This window comes from Ixodes scapularis, unplaced genomic scaffold (assembly GCF_016920785.2).
Source record: "Ixodes scapularis isolate PalLabHiFi unplaced genomic scaffold, ASM1692078v2 PGA_scaffold8__174_contigs__length_109621045, whole genome shotgun sequence".
NCBI lineage: Eukaryota > Metazoa > Arthropoda > Arachnida > Ixodida > Ixodidae > Ixodes > Ixodes scapularis.
The window spans coordinates 63,079,252-63,099,335 of NW_024609883.1; the positions used below are offsets into that span (position 1 = coordinate 63,079,252).

General features: G+C 47.9%; 1 pseudogene; it reads right to left on the bottom strand.

Annotated features, from left to right (window-relative positions):
- Positions 1-7,372: 7,372 nt before the first annotated feature.
- Positions 7,373-10,638, bottom strand: LOC115311495 (annotated as a pseudogene).
- Between the last annotated feature and the right edge of the window lie 9,446 nt (positions 10,639-20,084).

Here is a 20,084-nt window from a genome sequence, read left to right on the forward strand (position 1 = left end):
TCCGATTCTGAAGTTGGGCGTGAACAAATGTCAGGTTTAATCCGAGAGACTGGAAGTTTCTTTCTCCCTAATTTTGCATCCACTTTCAATCCGGCTCAACCCGCTTCCAGGGCTTCCGTTCAAATCCGGTTATACACCGGAGCTGAATCCCTCAGCTCCGGCGATGAAATAGAGTTGATCCTTCGTTGCTGTTAAAAGATACAATTTGATGGAGAAACCCCCGTCATTAGATTGCAAAGGCAATCAAATGACAAGTCGCCACTGTATTTTGGGCCAAAGAGAGGCCGACAAGTCTGGATTACACCGATAACGCCAAGAAAGCTCTTTGCACGCTGTAGATCAAAAATATGCTAAAAATTAGCAGAAAAAAACGAACACATTACACAAAGCCTCTGCCGCATATGCAAGTGCGAACTTGAAAACACTCCCCAGAACGTGATTCAAACTACGAAATACAATTAAAGGGGCTCCGATTGTTGTTGTTGTTTGCGGGTTTTATGGCGCAAGAGCTACGATGGCCATACTGCGCCAAACTACGTAAACTGAAATGAACTACAATCGATGTACCAAGAAAGTATTTCCACTATAGTTTGTGTAAAATCGCTATATTTTCTAGAAAAGCTAGGAGACGGTCAATCGATATTAGAAGCTGTTCCCCTAGGAACAGGGTAAGATGAAAAGGGATACAGTAGTTGAAAAGCTCAGGAAAGAAGAACTTGTGTTGTTGTAGAAGACCAGGGCCAAGAAAAATATGTAGAACGTTCAAAGTGTCTCCACAGTGGTCGCACACTGGTGGTTCCTCACCAACAAGTAGGTATTAATGGGTGAAGAAGGTGTGGCCGATCTTCAACCTGCAGAGAAAAACCTCACGGAAACGGCTCCGGTTATAGGAGCTTTCCCAGGTACCGATGTTTGGCTTCATGATATGAAGTTTGTTCTTATCGGCCAAATGCCACTCGGACTGCCAGAGTTTTAGAAGTGAACGCCGTATGGGCCTTGTTAGGTCTTGGTACGGTATGCGTGCGTGTGATGGTAAGAGCTTACGCGACGAGGCGGCCAGCCTATCTGCAGCCTCGTTGCCTGCAATGCCCACATGGCTCGGGATCCAACAAAACTTAATATCCTTCCCATCTCCGAGGCCCAGTTGAACTTTAGCACGCACCAGTTGAGTCAGCTTGTTCTTGGTTGGATTAAGTGAACATGCTGCAGTAACAACGCTCCGGGAGTCTACAAAAAGAACTGCTATCATCACTTTGCTCCGGATAATATAGTGAAGTGCTGACAGCACGCCATATAACTCGTCAGTAAAAATTGCTAGCAACATTATTTAGCCGTGTCACATGGGTAAACAAATTAGAATGAACAGCAGAGCCTACATACGTTTAGGACTTGGCTCCGTCGATGTAAAATTGATGATAATTCTTGTACTTTTATTGCAGTGCAAGAAATTCGTGTTGTAAAATGAGTGGGGAGACATTATGTTTATTAAATTTTGTGACGTACCTATCACAAACTATAGGCTTGATATTTCATGGGGCAGTATGACATGCACTTTCTATGAGGTTGACATTTTCACGAGGCAGGCCAAAGGAGAGATGAAGGCTCTCAAAACGAAGACTCAAAGGTCGACCAACAGTTGGCTTGTGGTCAACGGTACGACAAAATCTACTCTCGGATATAAGTGTGAGCTGGATGACTAGAGTCCGATAAAACTTTGTAAACATAGACTAGACTAAGGAGCTGCCGCCTTTCCTCGAGTGACATTTCATTAGAGTCAACATACAAGCTTGGGATAGGGGATGTTCGAAAAGCACCACTTGCTATACGCAACCCAGGATGGTGCACTGGATCAAGCATTTTCAATGCGGATGGCCGATCAGATGCATACACAATAGCACCATATTCAAGACATGATCGTACGAGAGAGGAATAGAGACGAAGCAGACACCTTTTATCGGAGCCCCAAGACTTGTAAGAAAGAACTTTTAAGATATTCATAGTCTGCATAAACTTTTGCTTCAGCCACTTGAGGTGAGGTACAAAGTTAAGTTTACGGTCAAAAATCATTCCCAGGAACTTATGCTCTGGTCTTACTGCATTGCTATTTCCATTTAAACACTGATTGTTTTGTCTGAAGAGAACTTAAAACCATTTTCATTTGCCCATTTAGTCATTTTATTTATGGTTAGCTGCAGCTGCCTTCCACAGCTAGACATATTACAAGATGCCACAGAAATCTGAATATCATCCACATAAGGGAGTACAACACGGAAGAGGGTATGACCTGACAGAGGGAATTAATTTTTACGGCGAAGAGAGTGACACTTGGGACTCCGCCCTGAGGAACAACGTTTTCTTGAACATACTAATCAGATAATGTAGTTCCTAGCCGGACACGGGAAGTGCGTCCACACAGGAAGTTGTCTATGCAGTGAAGCAATCGGCCACGTACTCCATACATAAAAAGGTCGCTCAGGATGCCATGTTTCCAAGTTGTATCATAAGCCTTTTCTAAGCTAAAAAAGACAGATACACAATGCTGCTTATTCACAAATGCCTCGCGTACAATTGTCTCCAGCCGAACTAAGTGGTCGGTCATGGAGCGTCCAGGTCGACAGCCGCACTGATTTATGTCCAAAATATTGTGTTGTTCGAGAAAATAAACAAGCCGTTTATTAACAAACCATTCACAAGTTTTCCCCAAGCAACTCGTCAGTGCTATTGGCCTGTAACTGGAAGGAAAGAAAAGGTCTTTTCCGGGCTTCAGCAGCGGAATAACCTCTGCCCGCTTCCATTCGGAAGGGAAGTGTCAGTCTTTCCACAGACCATTCAAGTAAATGAGAAGGGCAGCGAGTGATCAATTCGAGAAGTGTCAGATCAGCTCATAATGTATTCGGTCAGGACCAGGGGACGAGTTTTTCCGGTCATTAAGTCATTTGGAGCTCGACCATCGTAAATGGTAATTGTAGGGTGCTGAGCCGCCTCGCGCCAAGCTGACTTTAGTTCTTTCTGCATCTGTCTTAAACTTCAAAAACGCTGAAGAGTAATCGGAGGAGTTGGAAATGGCTGCAAAATGTTCGCCCAACACATTAGCCTGGTCGCGCAATGAATCCACTGAAGGTAAAATAGAAACTGTAAGCAGCGGCATTTGCCTTCGATTTTGTGAAGTCGTTCCCACAGTTCCTTCGCTAAGACGCAGCTGCTGATAGAGGTCAGATAACCTTTCCAAAACTTCCTCTTTGCCTGTTTCCTGGTTGAACGAGCTTGAGCTCTATTTCTTTGAAACCCTAACAAATTCAGAGATGTTGGATATCTCCAAAATATACCCCAAGCCTTATCCTGTTTTTTCTTAGTGGCGGAATATTCTTTATTCCACCATGGCTTACATTTTTTTTCTAATGTTACATGAAGTCGGAGAGGTGGAGCGAAAGGCAGCATTTATGATCTGAGCTGTAATGTATGTGGTGGCTTCATCATGTGTTAATGGTAAGAACATGCAAGGTTTGAGCTTCGAGTTTAGGCTAAAAGAACCCCAGTCTGTCTTTTCCAGTTTCCAACGTGGACTGCGTTCAGAGGCTTGGAACAGAAACCTGACTCTCCAAAACGGCTGAAAAGTGGTCGCTCCCAAAAGGGTTATTTAAAACCTTCCAAGTAAATGTAGAAAACACTGAGGGGGATGAAATTGAAAGGTCAATAGTTGTGAATGAGTTGTGAGCAGCGCTAAAAAAGGTTGGCTCTCTCGTATTCATAAAACACAGCCCCAAAAATAATAAAAATCGCTCAATTACCCCACCACGCGAATCCTGACGGGCGCTATCCCACAGGGGGTGGTGAGCATTAAAATCTAACAGTAAAAATGAATGAGGAAGCTGTGTAACCAGCCGTTGACGATCATGAAGATGCAGTGATGTGTTAGATGGAATATAAATAGAAACGACATAATAAGGCGGTCCAAAAGAAGTCGTACAGCCACAGCTTCAAGAGGCGTAGCCAGAGGAACGTGAGAGCAGGCGACTCCATTCTGGACAACCACAGCTACTCGACCAGATGAATTTGATGCAGGGCGATCTTTTCTAAAAACTTGATGGCGGCGCAATACTGACTTCTGACGATCATTGAGGTGTGTCTCTTGTAAAGAGAGAGCAATAGGACGTTAATTGTCCATAAAAAATTAACATCGTCCATATTACGTAAAAGACCGCGGCAGTTCCACTGTATAAAATGAAATTTAGTCATGCCTCTAAAAACAAACTATTGAAAAACAATTAAATTAAAACGTTTTAAACTTGTAAAGGCCCGTTCACACTCTTGCGACCGAGTACGACTGAGAGAGACGAGATCTCTTACAACTTCTTAAATGTTTCTAGAATGAGGGAACACACTTAACGTCCCTGGATATTTTTTCGTTTTTACAGGTAGCGACAACTTTCCTCCTTTCCACCTACGATTCCTCTTTCCCCCAAAAATTTTCTCCTCTCCCTCTCTAGCGCCGCCATTCGCTTCCTAACGTCAGACGGGAGGGCGGTTGCGTTGTGTTGTTATATGGTTAGCAGTAGTGTAGTCTTCCTTGTTTTGGTAAATTCCAGCGCGTGAAATTAATTTGGATATCATCGGGTTACTTACGTCAATCGAAGGTAAGCTGTTATTTCCGCAAAAGCACATAAATATATTAATATTTTGCCGCAATCCCTATCATACCGCAGCGAGAGCTTTCGCGAGCAATGCTCTCGGCGATGCTAGATATGTGCGCGCCTGCGTTACAATAAACTATTTATATTTTCATTTTCATATTTTCATATAAAATTTCATTCCGTCGTCGATAGAGCCGCATGGTTAAGCTATTCTGAGAACTCTATTTTGTTTGCAACCATTCTCCCTCGTGGCGAGCGTTGGTAATGCTACGCAAGCGTGTGCACGGTGTAGACGCAAACGCGTCTGGAACTCATTATTTTGGAGTGTATCTACATGACTTCAACACGCATTTTGTTATAAGTACTAGTAGCAGTGTTTGGATGGAAAACAAACGTCGTGCAAAGTAGTGACCTTGACGAGTTTGGACGGTGCGAGATCCGTGCGGATGAATTTACAGCACTTAACTCACCAGTCCCAAACAATATTTTGCGTGAAGTTACACCAATGCACGTGTTATCCCCACATGCGATAACGGGCAATCTCGTCCTCGAGCCTCGATTGCGGAGCCGTGTTTGGTCTTAAATAACTCTATCAAGGATTCTAGCTGGCAACTTTCGCTGTTTTTGATTGCTGGATAGCATACCTTCAGCGTGCAGTGAAGAAATGTGGCGTACAACTTTTATTATTTCGCCACCTTAAACGGTGAATCCAAGACCAATTTTATTAGATCGCGTTCAAGGAATTCGTTATGAACGTGTTTAATGTCTCTGTCTACTTTTTTCTGCCTAGCTTCCACTGTAACATCCACGTAGATATTTTTTTAGACAAAACCCCCGAAACTGGGGGAAGGAAGGACAACACAACACGAAGCACATGCATTGTGCAGACATTTTTGTTTATTTCAGCTCTTGTCGTGCGATTATATATACTGTATATCTCAAAAGACAAGTGTTGAAACTCATGAGCAGCGCAGTAAGATATAATTAATGTAATTGAGTTCATGCAAATGCAAAGCACATAAATAGTAAATATGGGTAGAGCCCAACTTTGTTGTAATTTAATTGAACTGCCACATGTTATATGAATACAGTTTGTGTATTCATGGTAGTGAAGATAAGAAAGTGTCTTGGATAAGACAACGCAGATTTTTTTTTTTATTTTTTATTCAAGATCTTTTTAGGAAGCAATCAATGTTGCAGTCGAACAAGTCATCCCACAGGAGATTAGGAGAATATGCTTAAAATAAAGGATAACACAAAAAGAAACAGCTACTAGGGTGAGCTAGAGGGGGATGTGTGCTCATAGCCTACTTCGCTCCATTTTAGTGATCCAGGATGGAAGTGTGAAGAAGAGCACCCACAGCATGACTTCCAGCCTACTATGCCAAAGCAGAAAATGAGCACACCATACCCCCCCAGCCCACTCACCAGCACTCTTACAGTAGAGAAGACGCCATGAATGTTTTTCTTGCATGTGATCAAGTCCTTGTCTTTCTCTTCATATAAGTGTGTCCTCCCTTTCTCCTATTAGCACTTCAAAAAGATAAAGATGTCCATGGTGGTTGTGTTTCCAATTTTGTGAGTGCCGAGATACTGGTTTTCTGGTGTTTATCGGAAGACCAACGACTGTGTCACTGCCAAACAGGGATGGAAACGCTAAATAAAAATTCTCCGAGCGTTGGAACTGAAAATTCCTCCGAAATCAACGACGTCTCGCGAGTGCAACGGCCACTGACGCACTCAGCACGAACCCCAGCATCCATTGCCGATGATAACAAAAGTGCCAACTCAACCGGCGATGACCAGCAACCGACCTGAATGGCGATGATGATGAGATTTTTCAGTGACAGAGAAGTGGCTTTTGCGGCGATTGTGAGGCGAGCCGACAGGGAAACGACAACACCAGAAAGATGGTTGACCCTGGTTATCAAGCGAAGTAAAGGACCACATGGACGGATGCCCAATGGTTGGTGGCCAGAAATAACAATCAAGTATAATCGGAAGCATAACCAGAATGTAACGTCGACAACGATGAAAAACAAGCATACCCAGTGCAAAAATCAACAACAGCCTACTCAATCGGGCAGTGGTCAGGCGGCCGAAGAAAGAGAATGGCCGTTGCCAGCGACCATAACAAACAGCAAACTGTACACCAATATAAAGAATCTGCTGGCCAGTAACATTGAGCTGTCCCTTAATCACCGAACTGACTGAAAGACAACAAGAAAGGTATACAGTCAGGAAGTAAACTATCAGGTCATCGGGATCGAGCTGGAAAAGAAGGTGAATATTCTAGCAGAGCTGAATGATTTGATCTGCGCTTGCCAGCTGTTATATGAGGAGGTGACAAAAGGAAGTTGAACTGAAAGGAGGCCATTAAAATAAAGATAAAGGAGCTCAGTCAACAACTGCAAATTGTCACCAGTCAAACAGAACAAGGCTCCCTCGAGAGCATTAAAACGAATTTACAAAGGCAACCAGTACCACTCTAACAACAAGGACCAGTTGAAGAAGCTTGAGGACCAGATCGAAGAGGAAAGGGCAGTCTTTCACAAAAAACCGGTCACTGCGGCAAACCAAATTGAGTATCGGAAAACGAACAAGCTGTTCGAGCTCAATCGGTCTGCCTTCTACCGGAAACTTGATGAAGACCAGAAGGAGATGGAGGAGAATACTGATGTTGATTAGGTGATTACTTTCTAGCGAGGAATCTGGGCAACCGATGACGAAGAAGGGGAGCACCAAGAATTGACCTATTGGACCCAGGGGAGGTGTACATGACTGCGGTGTACATGGCTGGACGGAGGAGCCTGCTGCCAGGAATGAGGGAACCGCACCTGAGTAGCAAGCAAAGAGCACAGCCAGCATCAGCCCTACCGTTCACTTCTACACACGACTGTCATTCGTTCAGGGAAATGCCTTACCCTTCGAGGCACTCGCCCCCTGCGGTGTACCTGGCTGGAAGAAGGAGCCTGCTGCCAGGGACGAGGGAACCGCACCTGAGTAGCGAGCAAAGAGCACAGCCAGCGTCAGTCCTGTCGTTCACTTCTACACACGGCTGTCATTTGTACTTTTATAAGGAATGCTCATAATAGTGGAGGGAGTTGCTCCCTGCAGCATTAATCGAGAATGGGCATAAAGTACTTATATGTTCTGTGTGTAATTTCATGCAAAAGCAATATTGCACCCTTTGGCATTGACTTACTTTGTTTAAGCACAGAGCGCTGACCAACAGTTCTTATTAGGATGGAGTTTAACATGTTCGATTTTTGTATCGAGACTTGCAGTGAACCTGAAAATTTTGAAGGCACCAAATGAAACCCCACAATATGGTGCATGCAGCAGACATTTGTATGGCAGAGTAGTCAATGGTCACAGAAATGCATTTGTTTTGAGAGGGACCAATAGAGACAAAAAGAAAGAAATTGTTGTCGTCCTGCCACCAATAGACCCACCTCACCAAGCGTTCTGCGCATGCATGAAGCCGCCATAACTTTAGTTCACAATAGGTAGACGGTGGTGCCCGAAACGGCTTGTGCTGTCTCACGCGCAGAGTTCCAGTGTTTCGGGCACGTGCAGAAGGACTGAAGTTCCCTCAATGCATTGCGACAGCGATGGCGCGTAGTCGAACTGGCTGGTGAGATTGGTCTATGGCATGAATTTTGTACGCCTCACCCCACTGGTGTTAAGGATGGTTCTGACCTAACATAGTGCGACACTGTTAATGCAAACAAGGGATGAAAAATGTTCATATGGGGCACAAAGTTGCACCCTATTATTTGGTGCCAGCATTTACTAATTCAAAGTAAAATGCAAAGAGTGCCGCAGTTGTACTCGCACTAACAATGTCATGCAGTATTTGTGTCTGGCCATCATGTTACTCAGCAACTGCAGCATCCGCATTGGGCACAAACTCCCAGTCGCAGCTTTGCATCTTGCTGGAGTGGGCGGCTGTGAGTATGGGCAAGGCTCGTGCTGAAGCCGGGAATTTTATCAGCAGGCAGTTAAATTCCACTCACGCTGTTCATTACAGCAGGGACCAGGGGCGGATTTAGATGGGGGGTCCGGATGTCCTGACCCCCCTCTTGATTTTTGCATGTGTAAAATTTAGGACGTGAAACGAGGGGGAGGGGGTTCCTAAACGTATGGTACGCTGACCAACACCTGACTCCCCCCCCTTTCAGGAAATGTTTGCACCCGCTCCTGGCAGGGACGCATGTATAATGCATATCAACACTTACCCAAAGCACAGAAGAGCATGCTGATATAAATTCCAATACTCTTTTTATGATGTCCTGGGTACATACTGCACATATACGCATGGCAGGATAGTCAATTGTTGCAGGAATGCCCAAGAAAGCACATAGCACATTTGAGATGGGCAAGTACAGACCGAAAAAGAAGGAACGGAAGAATTAGCCCAGAGTATGCCTGGCACACGCTCGAGTTAAGGATGATTGTGACTGCATGTCGCTGCGTGTGCCCGGCTACTAAATGCTGGAATTGCGTGTGACTCACCAACTGGAGGGCCCGCCTGAGGCACAGACTCCTGGTCGCAGTTTTGCACTTTGCTGGATTGTGCCTCTGTGTGCGTGGGCAAGGCTTGTGCTGAGATTGTAAACTTTGTCAGTATGCAGTTCAATGCTACTTGCATTAATTCATCACCTTGGACAAGCATATTCTCAATAATCTGTGAAGGAGGAAATACAACACCTGTGAGAGCAGCAGTTGAATTCAGAGATGGAACCGTCTGGATGCTGTCTTCCTCCTGCATTGGCTCCCCTGCTTAAAATAGGTAGCACTTTAATACCAAATCTAACAACCAAGTGACTGCAAATTCAATATCTCTGACTGTGTCAACTTACCTTGGATATTTCCCTTTCTCGCGGTGGTCTTCGAACTGGCTTTGGCAGCCTATGGCTAAACTTGGTGGGGACAGCGTCTGGTTTAAGTTTTTTGATGCCATGGCTCTGCCAGATCCAAGGTTCAAACTGATCCGGTGCAAAATGGTCCTGTCGAGAATCAACAGGGCTAACTCGCAATTCACGGGACAGTGCACTGAGAACACTAAAAAATTCAACTTTGTTTGGAGGTAGAGAGCGTCGCACTGTTAGTACAGAAGAGTGATCGCCGCTTTTTTCTCTAGCGGAATCAAAAATTCGGCATCAAAACTCCTAGTGCGGTGGGAAGGGCTCATTTGGGACGTTAACCTAAGCGGTAAAATTTGGTGCAAAGCAACACTCCATGGAAGTAAAATACGTAGAGACACCGGTGCTCTGTTCGCGCCAACAGTGTCGCGCATTGTACGCCCTCCCCGGGCGCGAACAGTACGAGCTGGAACACCCGATCCAACCTTTTTCTGCGACTCCCACAAGCTCCATTATTCCTCAACTTCGCTTTCTATTCTTAGTTCGGACCACAGCTCTCTCAAAAACAGGTGGTAAGCCAAAGAAGCATGAAAGGCGTTTTCGGCTCATATTGTCCTCGGTAGTAGCTTTTCGTGTTTCCTAGAGGTTCACTGCGAGACACAGCTGAAGCGGCCAATCGGCAGCTTCATCCATTCATATCGTGTCCCTTAAAAACTCAGACTACGCGAAAAACTTTGCCGGCGAACAACCGGGTTTTCTAGTGAAAAACAACAGGCTAGAACGGCAGAGCACCGAGGCCGCATTTCAGCTGAGACCGAGTTCGGCAGTCAGGCGCGTCAGGAAAAACGTTGCATGTGTACCTATGTGAACGTCTGTGGAAGAGGTAACTAGCCCAGAAATGCTCACCTCACAAAGCTTGCTTCTTCTGGTAGGGACGAAGTTTTTCCTCCCAATCATGTGGAGCCATGCCTTCTGCCTCTTCAGATCGGCTTTCCGAAGCGGAAAGGCGAACAACTTTTTTCCACTACCAGAACTCTGGCTGCACGCAAAAGCGCAACACCCCGTCATCTAACACAAACGCTTACTGCTTCACTTGCCTCATTACGGTCCAGAAACACCAGGAGGTCGAGCTAAAGTCGTCGGCGGGTATCACGAAACACGGGAGCGGACGGAGCAGCCGAGCACCTTGGAAGCAAATGGCGGACGGAAGTGGCGACAATTCCGGAAATCACGTGACATCGCTCTCCTCCAATAGAAACAGAGGTCGGCGCGGCAAAGAATGACGGTACTTGTAAAACGCAGTGAAAAAACATCGAGGAACTTTAAACATACTGACATTGTGGCGCCATCTATGCGGTGACCCTAGAACTGCATTTCAGAAAAGCGAAGGTTTTGCGGGATTTCCGAGGTCAAATGTGCGTAATACCCATAGAAAGGCTCGTTTATATAGCATTGACAAAAACTTTTCGAGCCAAAGAAGAAAGGATATTGCGCAAGAAATAAAAAAAAGTATGCCGGACCGCCGAGTTTACACTGCTTCCCAATAGATGGCGCCAGTGTGTTCTCTGGTTTAAGAAGTTTTAAGGAACCCAGGTTTAAGAGGTCGCAAGCAGTCGCAAGAGTGTGAACGGGCCTTAACACTAAAAGGGAATACATAAAAACTTACGAATCTGCCGCTCATGGCAACCATAGATCAACATCATCACTTTGGGGGGATGACAGGTTTTTTGTTCTTCTGTTTGCTCTTAAGAGTCTGCCAGTCCATGTCGTCTTGTTCAAACGCATGAATGGAGACTTCCGTGCCCTCATCTATTGCCTCTACTTCTTGAGGCGAGGCTTTTGCTGCGGGTTTGGGCACGCTCGGAGGATGGGGCGCTATGCTCCGTGCACGACCAACCCCAGCCAAATGGGCGGAGGAGGTGCTGGGCGGGGAATCGCCCAAGTGCACCCGTTCCTACCCCTTAGGTGCTGCAGGAGCCGCACGAGAGCCATGCCGTTCCCTCGATAATGCTTTCTCCAGGGAGTGTGGGCGAGAGTGTCGACCCTTTTCCCTGGAAGGAGATCGCGGAGGAGGGACGGTTGCCGTAGCCGCCGGCCCATCCTGAGCTTGGGAAGCAGCTTGCGTACACTCTAAGAAAAAAGGGAGGAAAAAAGTAGCAACGGCGCGCCTTCCTCCCTTCTACCGACGCGCCTCCAAGCGGACACGAGAAAAGGGGAGGAACGAAATGTTTTTCTCCTTCTCCAGGCAGACGGGAGAAAGCTTTCGCCCTCCCGACTCATCGTCTTTCGGTTTCGTTTTTCGAGCAGGTCGCGCACGTTGTTTAATAAATAGCTGTTGAGTTGATTGAGCTTCAGCAGCAGCGAAGGCCGCCTGTAATTACGTCTTCTAGTGTAAACGTCCAGAACATTTCGGTTGCATTGACATTTTTATCATTAATTTTATCAAACGAGCAAACGAAGCCGCTAGAAACAGCGAAGTTCCGGAGCAGTGCCAGCAGCGCCACGTACACTGGGCGATGGCCGTCTCCGGATTGCGGTACTCGCGCGCAAGGAGGTTAGAAGTACTAGGAGGGGGCACGTTGCAATATTGGTGAAGCCTAGTCATAAAAAGTTTAAACGATTTTGTGCCCAGCGTGACCGCAGATCTCTCTGGCGATTGGTGCGCGTGACATGTCACGTGTGAGATGGATGGTTGATTGTAGAAGGACTCCTTGCAGGCTTGCGCGCGCTCCGTCCGGTAGGTTTTTTCAGGTCGAAGTCTAGACTGTGGTGTATTCTAGTACCCCACAGCAAGACGAAGTCTAGCTACGGTCACGTGATGTGGTCACGTTGGCATGGTAAGTGAGGAGAGTAAGGAGGAAAATGAGAAAGAGGCGAGGCGTCAAGGGAGCATGGCTTGTGGAGGCTACGCGGCCGACGTCATGCCCTCCCTTCTATTCTCCATGCTCGCGCGGCACGGAACCAACGGAACTACAGCCACTGCAGGCTGCAGCACTACAGACTACTGTAGCGAAAGCACGCGGAACTGTGTCAACTGTGTCGACGTTTTCGACGTTATGGAAACCGCAGGAACTGCGTCCAAGACAGGCAGGTTTTGCTGCCGGCTACCTGGGTGCCTTCCCCCCTGAGTTTGGTTCTGTTTTCCGATGCCGAGTGCAACCGGCGTTCAACGTGGTTTTGTGTTTGTGCGTGTCAGCAACATAGCCGCAACATCGTGATGACAGTGTTGGGTTGTGAACAAAAGACTGGAATTATCGCCGATGTAACCGTGTGTTCGCGTATCAGTGGTGTAACAAGAAGATAAGATCGTAAACTGTTGGGCGTTGATGCCGCTGGTCGGGTTGTGATCGGAGGGGGCGGGGTGTCGCAGGTTGACATTCCGCTTTACATTAAAAAGTTTAATACCACTTGAGGGATTACGTGCAATCGATCAACGTGCGGATAGTCATGTTGAAACGCTGGTCTGAACAGTAGAAGCTCCTATCGTACAGTGGCCAATGTGACTGTCGGAATTGTCTCGTCCCCGACAGCGATTGCGCTCAAGGGCAAGGACTGAACAGTACGAAATCGTGACGTAAAGTACGTATATTTACAGTATGGAATTTCGGCATTAAAAACAATAGTAGGTAAAATCGAAAAAAAAAAAGCTACCCTTTATTTTGCTGTTTAATTATACGGTTGCTGGAGAAACTGCCCTCCGTGGTGCGCTGGGATGAGCGCTAGAAGTTTTCGGGCTCGCCACGGCGTAGTTCCGTACACTTAAACCTGCCGCAAGTCGCGGCTTTGACTGCATTCAAGTTGATCGAAAAGCAATTTCTCAGTCCGTGAAGCATCACTTCCAGCTGACTGAATATCCGCTCTACAGAGATTAATTGAAACGGCAATTGCAGCTTTGCGCGAACAGCACAAATAGAAAAACAAATAGAAATACAAGCTACGACGTGCCGTGTGGGGAAACAAACTCATGGCTTCGAACCGCATTGGAGCGGCTTGATTTATTGGCTTTCAAATAATTACGGCATGATTGAGCGTTTACTTTTTAATAAGAGATTCAACCCCTGAGCCATTCAAAATACTCTCAGAGGTATGACATTGCAGGGAAAAAATCAACATGCTGGGAATATTTTTTATTGCTTAGGGAGTCACCGAAAAGTTCCGCATGTTCAAAACGACCAGTATAAAAGACGGAAACGCAGAGCACGGGTGTAGTGTTCGGGTTAGTGTGGTGTTCCGTTGTATTGATATTTGTGTGAGCAGTGCATGTGCTTAATGTATGTTCACCTGATGCTTGTAATAATCTGTATGGGTGTCATGTGTGTATAGTGAGGGTCCTCAGGTGCAGTAGTGGCCTGAAAAAAGCCAATTATTTTTTGTAGAACATGAATTGGGCGGTACCTAGCGCCACCTAGCCTAGCTACTTGCAATTACTCTGCTTGACCCCGCCATCTGGTGGCTAGCGATTTAACCGTCTTTCACTCTACGCGATAAACAGCGGCTTCGAGTTCGTTCTTTCGAGAGCGGCTTTTAGTTTCGCGGAGTGGGTTTGCCCTTCTCCGTGATGTGCGGTTGACGAAGGAATTGTGACTCGAGGAACACCAAAGGTAAGACGCAAAGTGCGCGAAGTAACTGGGTATCGGTTGTCTCCGTTTAACATCGCAGTGCTGTTGACGAGAAGACTGAGTAACTGCTTTCGAAACGCAGGTTTCTGTACCTGTGGGGGGAATCTGGCTTCGGAAATAAACACAGTTTGCGGAAAGCTCGTGTTACGCTTTCATTTGCTGCTGCTCTCGTCCCGTACAAGAGACGTAGCGTCCTCGTTAAGCCTTATTGGGCTCGATTTGCTCGATTCGGGGCCGCCATATTGAGATGCAAGCGACGGAGGAACTTTGCTCCCCTGCTTCAGGGACGAAGGTTTCTCCCTTTCTAAAGGAACATAGGTTACAAGACCGTTCCTCCCGTAAGGGAGGACTATCCGTACCCTTTTTTCTAAGAGTGTACCCTCTAAGTGAGAGGGCTGAGGCTGTTTTCCCGCAGGAGCGCGAGTGTTTGCGCTCTGGCTGGGAGGGTCAGCAGACCCACCAGCCGAGAGTGCACGCCCTGGAAGCTGAATCTTCAGCTGGGGCGTGGGGGACTGCCATGGCTTCCCATAGTCCAAAAAGGACGTAGTGGTGCAGGTCCCCGCTGCACACCTTTGCATAGCCACCCTTGCGCAAAAACGCAAAGCGACGACGCGCTTCCGGGTAGGAGAGGTTTTCTTTGACCTTCCAAGGTAAGTACTTCTTTCTCTTCTTTCTATGTCTGGCAAGATCTAGAATACGCGGAGTGTGGATCACTACAGTTTACACACTGGGCTTCGTTATAGCATAAATCTGCAGAGTGGTCATTTTTCCCACACTTGGCACAAGTGACCTTACCACGGCGGTTCTGAGAGCCGTGGCCAAACCTCTGGCAGTTGAAACATCTCCGAGGGTTTGGAACATAGGGCCGAACCCTGCGGTGCAGGTACCCAGCCTTCACCGCGTCAGGAAGTGTGGTGGATTCGGAAGTTAAAACTATGTGCTTGGTTTTACGTTGTTGGCCATCACGACGCAAAGAGATGCGCCTTGTAGCAATAACTCCTTGCTCAGAAAGGCCCTCAACTACTTCGGTGTCAGTAGCCCCAAGAAGGTCATCCTCGGAGATAACTCATTGGATGGTGTTTAAGGTGCGGTGAGGTGTGATCGCTACTTCATCATCACCTACAGTCCTCAAGGCAAGGAGAGCAGCACTCTGCTCGTTTGATTCGATTTCGACGGGTAAGTCACCCGATGGAATTTTCTTGGTTTTAAATTCCTTTCCGACAACACCTTCGAGTGTTTTTGCAACAAGAAATGGAGATAATTTCGACAGCTGTTTCTCACTTTCAGAGTGAAGAACCAAAACCTTGGGGAATCTGGCAGGTGCAGGTGGTGTCTTTTTTGTGGCTTGGACTTCGGAGCGGACCCTTTTCAGGGGCCGATCGAGGGAGTTTTTTGCGCGAGAACCCATAACATGGGAAGGAATGTTCAGTGCCCGGGCGCACCGCCCACCACGGAGCCCAACAAGGGGGCAGGTAATGTGCCATAGCAAGATGGGCTTGGCTGACACAATTACTCTACCAGTGCTTCCCGAGCACTATACCCTAGTGTGGTTGCAGGGACAGGACCTGTTTCCACTCAAGCTTGGCCCTTGCCGCCTAGAAGGTGAAAAAGGAAGGAAGAGAGCGTAGAAGAAAAGAGAAAGAGATGGAAGTAAAAGTGAAAGAAGGAAGAAGAGGGTAGAAGAGGCGACTGACTCAATCATCCTGGTCGGGCCAAGACAGGACACCCGCCTACGAGAAGCAGGGGCCGAAGCAGTGTATCGCCTCGCCCGGGGGGCCCTGAAGGGTTCAAACAAACCCCGGGCTCAACTGAACCACCAGGGTCCCCTTTTCCCCGGACACGGGTTAAGCCACGCACAGCCAGACGTGGGTGGTTGAACCCACATGGCTCGGGGTTCGTAGTGACGCCACTCACCAAGCACCTAGTAAAGTAGGTGCCCCCTGCGTGTGGGTATGGTGGCCCACGTGGCCGGGGTCCGTGGGGACGCTACTCACCAAGCACCTAGCACCGAAGCTGCAGGCATCCCCTGCGGGGCTCGGGGCCCTTGGAGACGCCACTCTCCAAATACCTGCTTTCACAGGTGCCCCCTGTGGGATAAAAGGGCTCTGACACCCGAAGGTCGTATCTTTTGTTTTCTAAAGTGACAAAAATTGTAGTCACAGACACGCAAAAAAACAAAAAACAATCACAACGCGAAAAAAATTAAAAAAAAAAACATTTCCCCATGAGCACGCGCGTCTTTTTATCTCTGACGTTTTCTCCCTCTTATCACCTCCTTGCTTCGTTTTATTTGTGACGTAGTCGAATATAAATTTAGAAGTTTTGTAAGAGAAATATCTATAATATTGTCCCGGATGATAGACGACGAGGCAGGAGAAAACGGAATGAACTTACGATTTAATGTGGGGAACTTGTGCCAGAAACGAAAAACGGAACTCCCGTCGAGAAAGCGGCGGCAAGCAACAATGGCGGCTGCGGCAGGCAATGGTGCGTCTCCTGTTCGTCGTGCCTCGACGTAACAGCTGGCAATTGCGAGAGAAAACGGTGAATAAATCGGCAACACGGCGCTCGGCTCTTTGTCTACTGTGCTTGTCACCTCAAATAATCGACCTAAAATGTTCGGGAAAGAGCAAGGGCGAGACTAACTAGGCAAGGGCATTCTGGCTTTTTGATCGTTTACGATCGGGTTAAGAGTGTACGCGAATTTTTGTAGATAAACGGAGAATAATATCTTCTCGATCATACGCGCGGCATTACTCCCCCCTTTAAAATAAAATCGCCCAGATGCAGCACACAAAATAAAAATGGTAAGCTTAAAACATTCTCTGGAAAACGAAAAGTGCCCAGTGCTACCGAGCGTAGAACGGCTTGAGTCTAACGACGTAAACCACCTCGGGTTGTGTTCGGCGTCGTGATGATGTTTCCATTCCGTCGGGCACCACTTGAGGTGTGTTGAGCTCCCAGATGCGACGAAGTGCCTTGCATGGCCTGAAATACCGTTTCAACACTTTCGCGCTGATGCCGCGACGACGAATGGGTGTCCATACCCACACCTTGTCTTCGGGCTGGGAGTGAACGTCTCGACGACAAAAATTGTAGCGGCCAGCGTCAACACGCTGCTGATTTTGTATCCGGATTCCGGCGAGCAGGCGGACTTCGGCCCGCTGAGCAACCACCTGGGCGTCGTCGCTCGAATTGTCAGCTGGCTCGTGGCATAGCATCGCTTCCAGCATGTTCGTTTCTTTCCGACCATGTACCAGCTGGAAAGGTCTAACTCCGGTGGTCTCTTGACCTGCCGTGTTGTGGGCAAACGTGCTGTAGGGTAAGACCTCGTCACACTTCTTGCGCTCCACGTCAACGTACATGACGATCATGTCGGCGATGCTCTTCTTTAGCCGTTCCGTCAGTCCGTTCGTCTTCGGATGGTACGCCGTCGTTCGACGATGGCTGGTGTGACTGAGCTGGAGGATTTCCTGAGTTAGCTCTGGCAAAAACGACGACCCTCGGTCTAAAATCAGTTCTTCGGAAGCACCGTGCCTGAGGACGATGGCCTCGACGAAGAACTTGGCTATACTTCCACAGTGGTTGCTGACGGGATAGTTTTTGTCTCGGTGTACCTTGTGAGGTAATCGCTCGCGACGATGACCCACCAGTTTCTTTGCGTGGATTTTGGGAGTGGTCCAAGCCAGTCCATTCAGATCTGCTGGAACGGCGTAGTCGGGAGAGTTATCGGCTGCAGCAGTCCTGCCGCCTTCGTCGGTGGTTTCTTGCGTCGTTGGAATTCGCGGTTAATCGGACGTAAAGGTGGAGAGTCTTCAAGAGCTTGCGCCAGTAATATTTTTCTCCAATCCGTGCAAGTGTTCTGTTGTAGCCCAGGTGCCCCGGGGTTGGATTGTCGTGACACGCTTGGAAGACTTCCGCTCGAAGGCTCGCAGGGGTAACTAGCAGCCACGCTTAGTTGTCTCCGCCGAAGTTTTCTTTGTACAGTATACACTTTCTTGAACAGCGAAGGGCATCAGGGTTCGAACGAAAACACGTGGAACTGCACTCCCCCGTCCCTCCAGAGGTTCGATGGGTGCACGCACCTCAGGATTGTCTCGTTGAAGTGCTGCAATGTTGTTCACGGTCACGGCGGAAACAAAAACGTCGTCGTCGTCGCTGTCGTCGGTGAGCTCAGACGCCAACTCGACTGGTGCCCTCTACAAACAATCGGCGTCGCTGTGCTTGCGGCCAGACTCGTAGACCACACTCACGCAAAGACTCCACCATGCAAGGCGTCCTGAGAGATCCTTCAGGTTGGCAAACCAACAAAGCGAATGGGGGTCTGTGACCACTCAAAACGGGCTTCCGTACAGGTGCGCGCGGAATTTCGTGATGTTCAGACGACGGCAAGACATTCCTTCTCGGCCTACTTTGACGAGCGCTAGCGACGCCTTCGGGACGTTCTTCAAGCAACCAGGACCGCCGGACTCATCCTCAAACCGACGAAATGCCGGTAAGCCCACTGCGCACTGAAATTCCAAGTTCACGTTGTGAGCAACGAAGGTGCTCGTCCTAAGCCTGAGAAGAGTCGTTTCCACCGTCCACCGACAAGAAGGCCGTCCGAAGATTCTTGGGACTTTGCGCGTACTACAGGCGGTTCGTTCGGAATTTCGGCAAGCTTCCTGCGCCGCTCACGCACCTCACAAAGGCGTCGTGAACTTCGAATGCGAAGAAGAACAACAAGATTTGACAAGCTGAAGTGACGATTCCAGTCGCCACTGGCTTTTGGCCACTTCGACCAATTAGCCGAAACAGAAGTTCACATGGACGCAAGAAGTACAGGATTCGGGGCGGTACTGGTCCAACGACAAGGAGGTACAGAGCGCGTGAACAGTTTAAAGGACCCATGAAACGGATTTTGGGCTGGAGTAAATCAATTTATATTGGGATTTTACTAATAGCACATCGTTCAGTGGGCCAAAAGAACAAAGGTAGAAAGTCAGAAGCCTAACTTTCGCTACGAAAATTTGCAAAACATAGCGGACTATTTCGTACCTCCTTCCCTTCGTAAACTCTCCGCCTTTTCACTGTGATACATCCGCGGAACCCGCAGCGCGTCACCAGGGCCCAAACGCACGTCACACGACACCGGACCTCACTTAATCCCTTTACCCCTAAGCTGACATTGCGGCGGAAGCTACGCGCTTGCCGGACCAATCAGCCGTCTCCCTTTCATCACCTGACTTCATTCTCTGCGGGTCGGTATGCGCGAGAGAGCATGACCACGTGGAAAATGTGTGGCTGGCCCAACGAGCACGTTGCTTCCACAGCACTGTCAGCTTCGGGGTGAACGGGGTGGGGAAAGCAACTAGTCGGAATTTAGAGCGACGGGCTAATCTTCTAGGGGGACAATGGCTGTGTTCGGCTACACAAGCTAGATTCCGAGCAAGAGGGGACTCCCCCCTTTCCGACTTCTTGAACTGTTTGGTACAATGCGTGATTTATGAGTTGAGGAGGAAAGCTAAACAGAAAAAAGTTGAAAAAGCGTTTCATGACTCCTTTAAAGGGGGCGAACCTGTGCCAAAAAAAAAAAAAGAAAAAGAAAAAAAGAGCACACGTCAAAAAGGCGGCAGCGAGCGTCGACGGCAGCCGCCCCAAGAGCGATGGTGCGTCGGCCGTTCTCCGGGTCTCGGCGAAACAGCTGACTGTTGCGAGAGAGAATCAGTGAATGAATCGGCAATACGACGCTCGGCTCTTTATCTACTATGCTCGTAAACTCTAATATTCGAGAATGTTTGGGAAAGAGCTAGGGCGAGCCTGACTAGGAAAGGCCATTATGGTCTGCTTATCGTTTACGTTCGGGGTGAGAGTGTACGCGAATCACAGAGAAGCGTATCTTCTCCATCACACGCGGGGCAATATTTAATACCCGGATTTGTACAACGTTTTTTTTTTTATTTTTTTAGCGGAATTGCGAACGCACT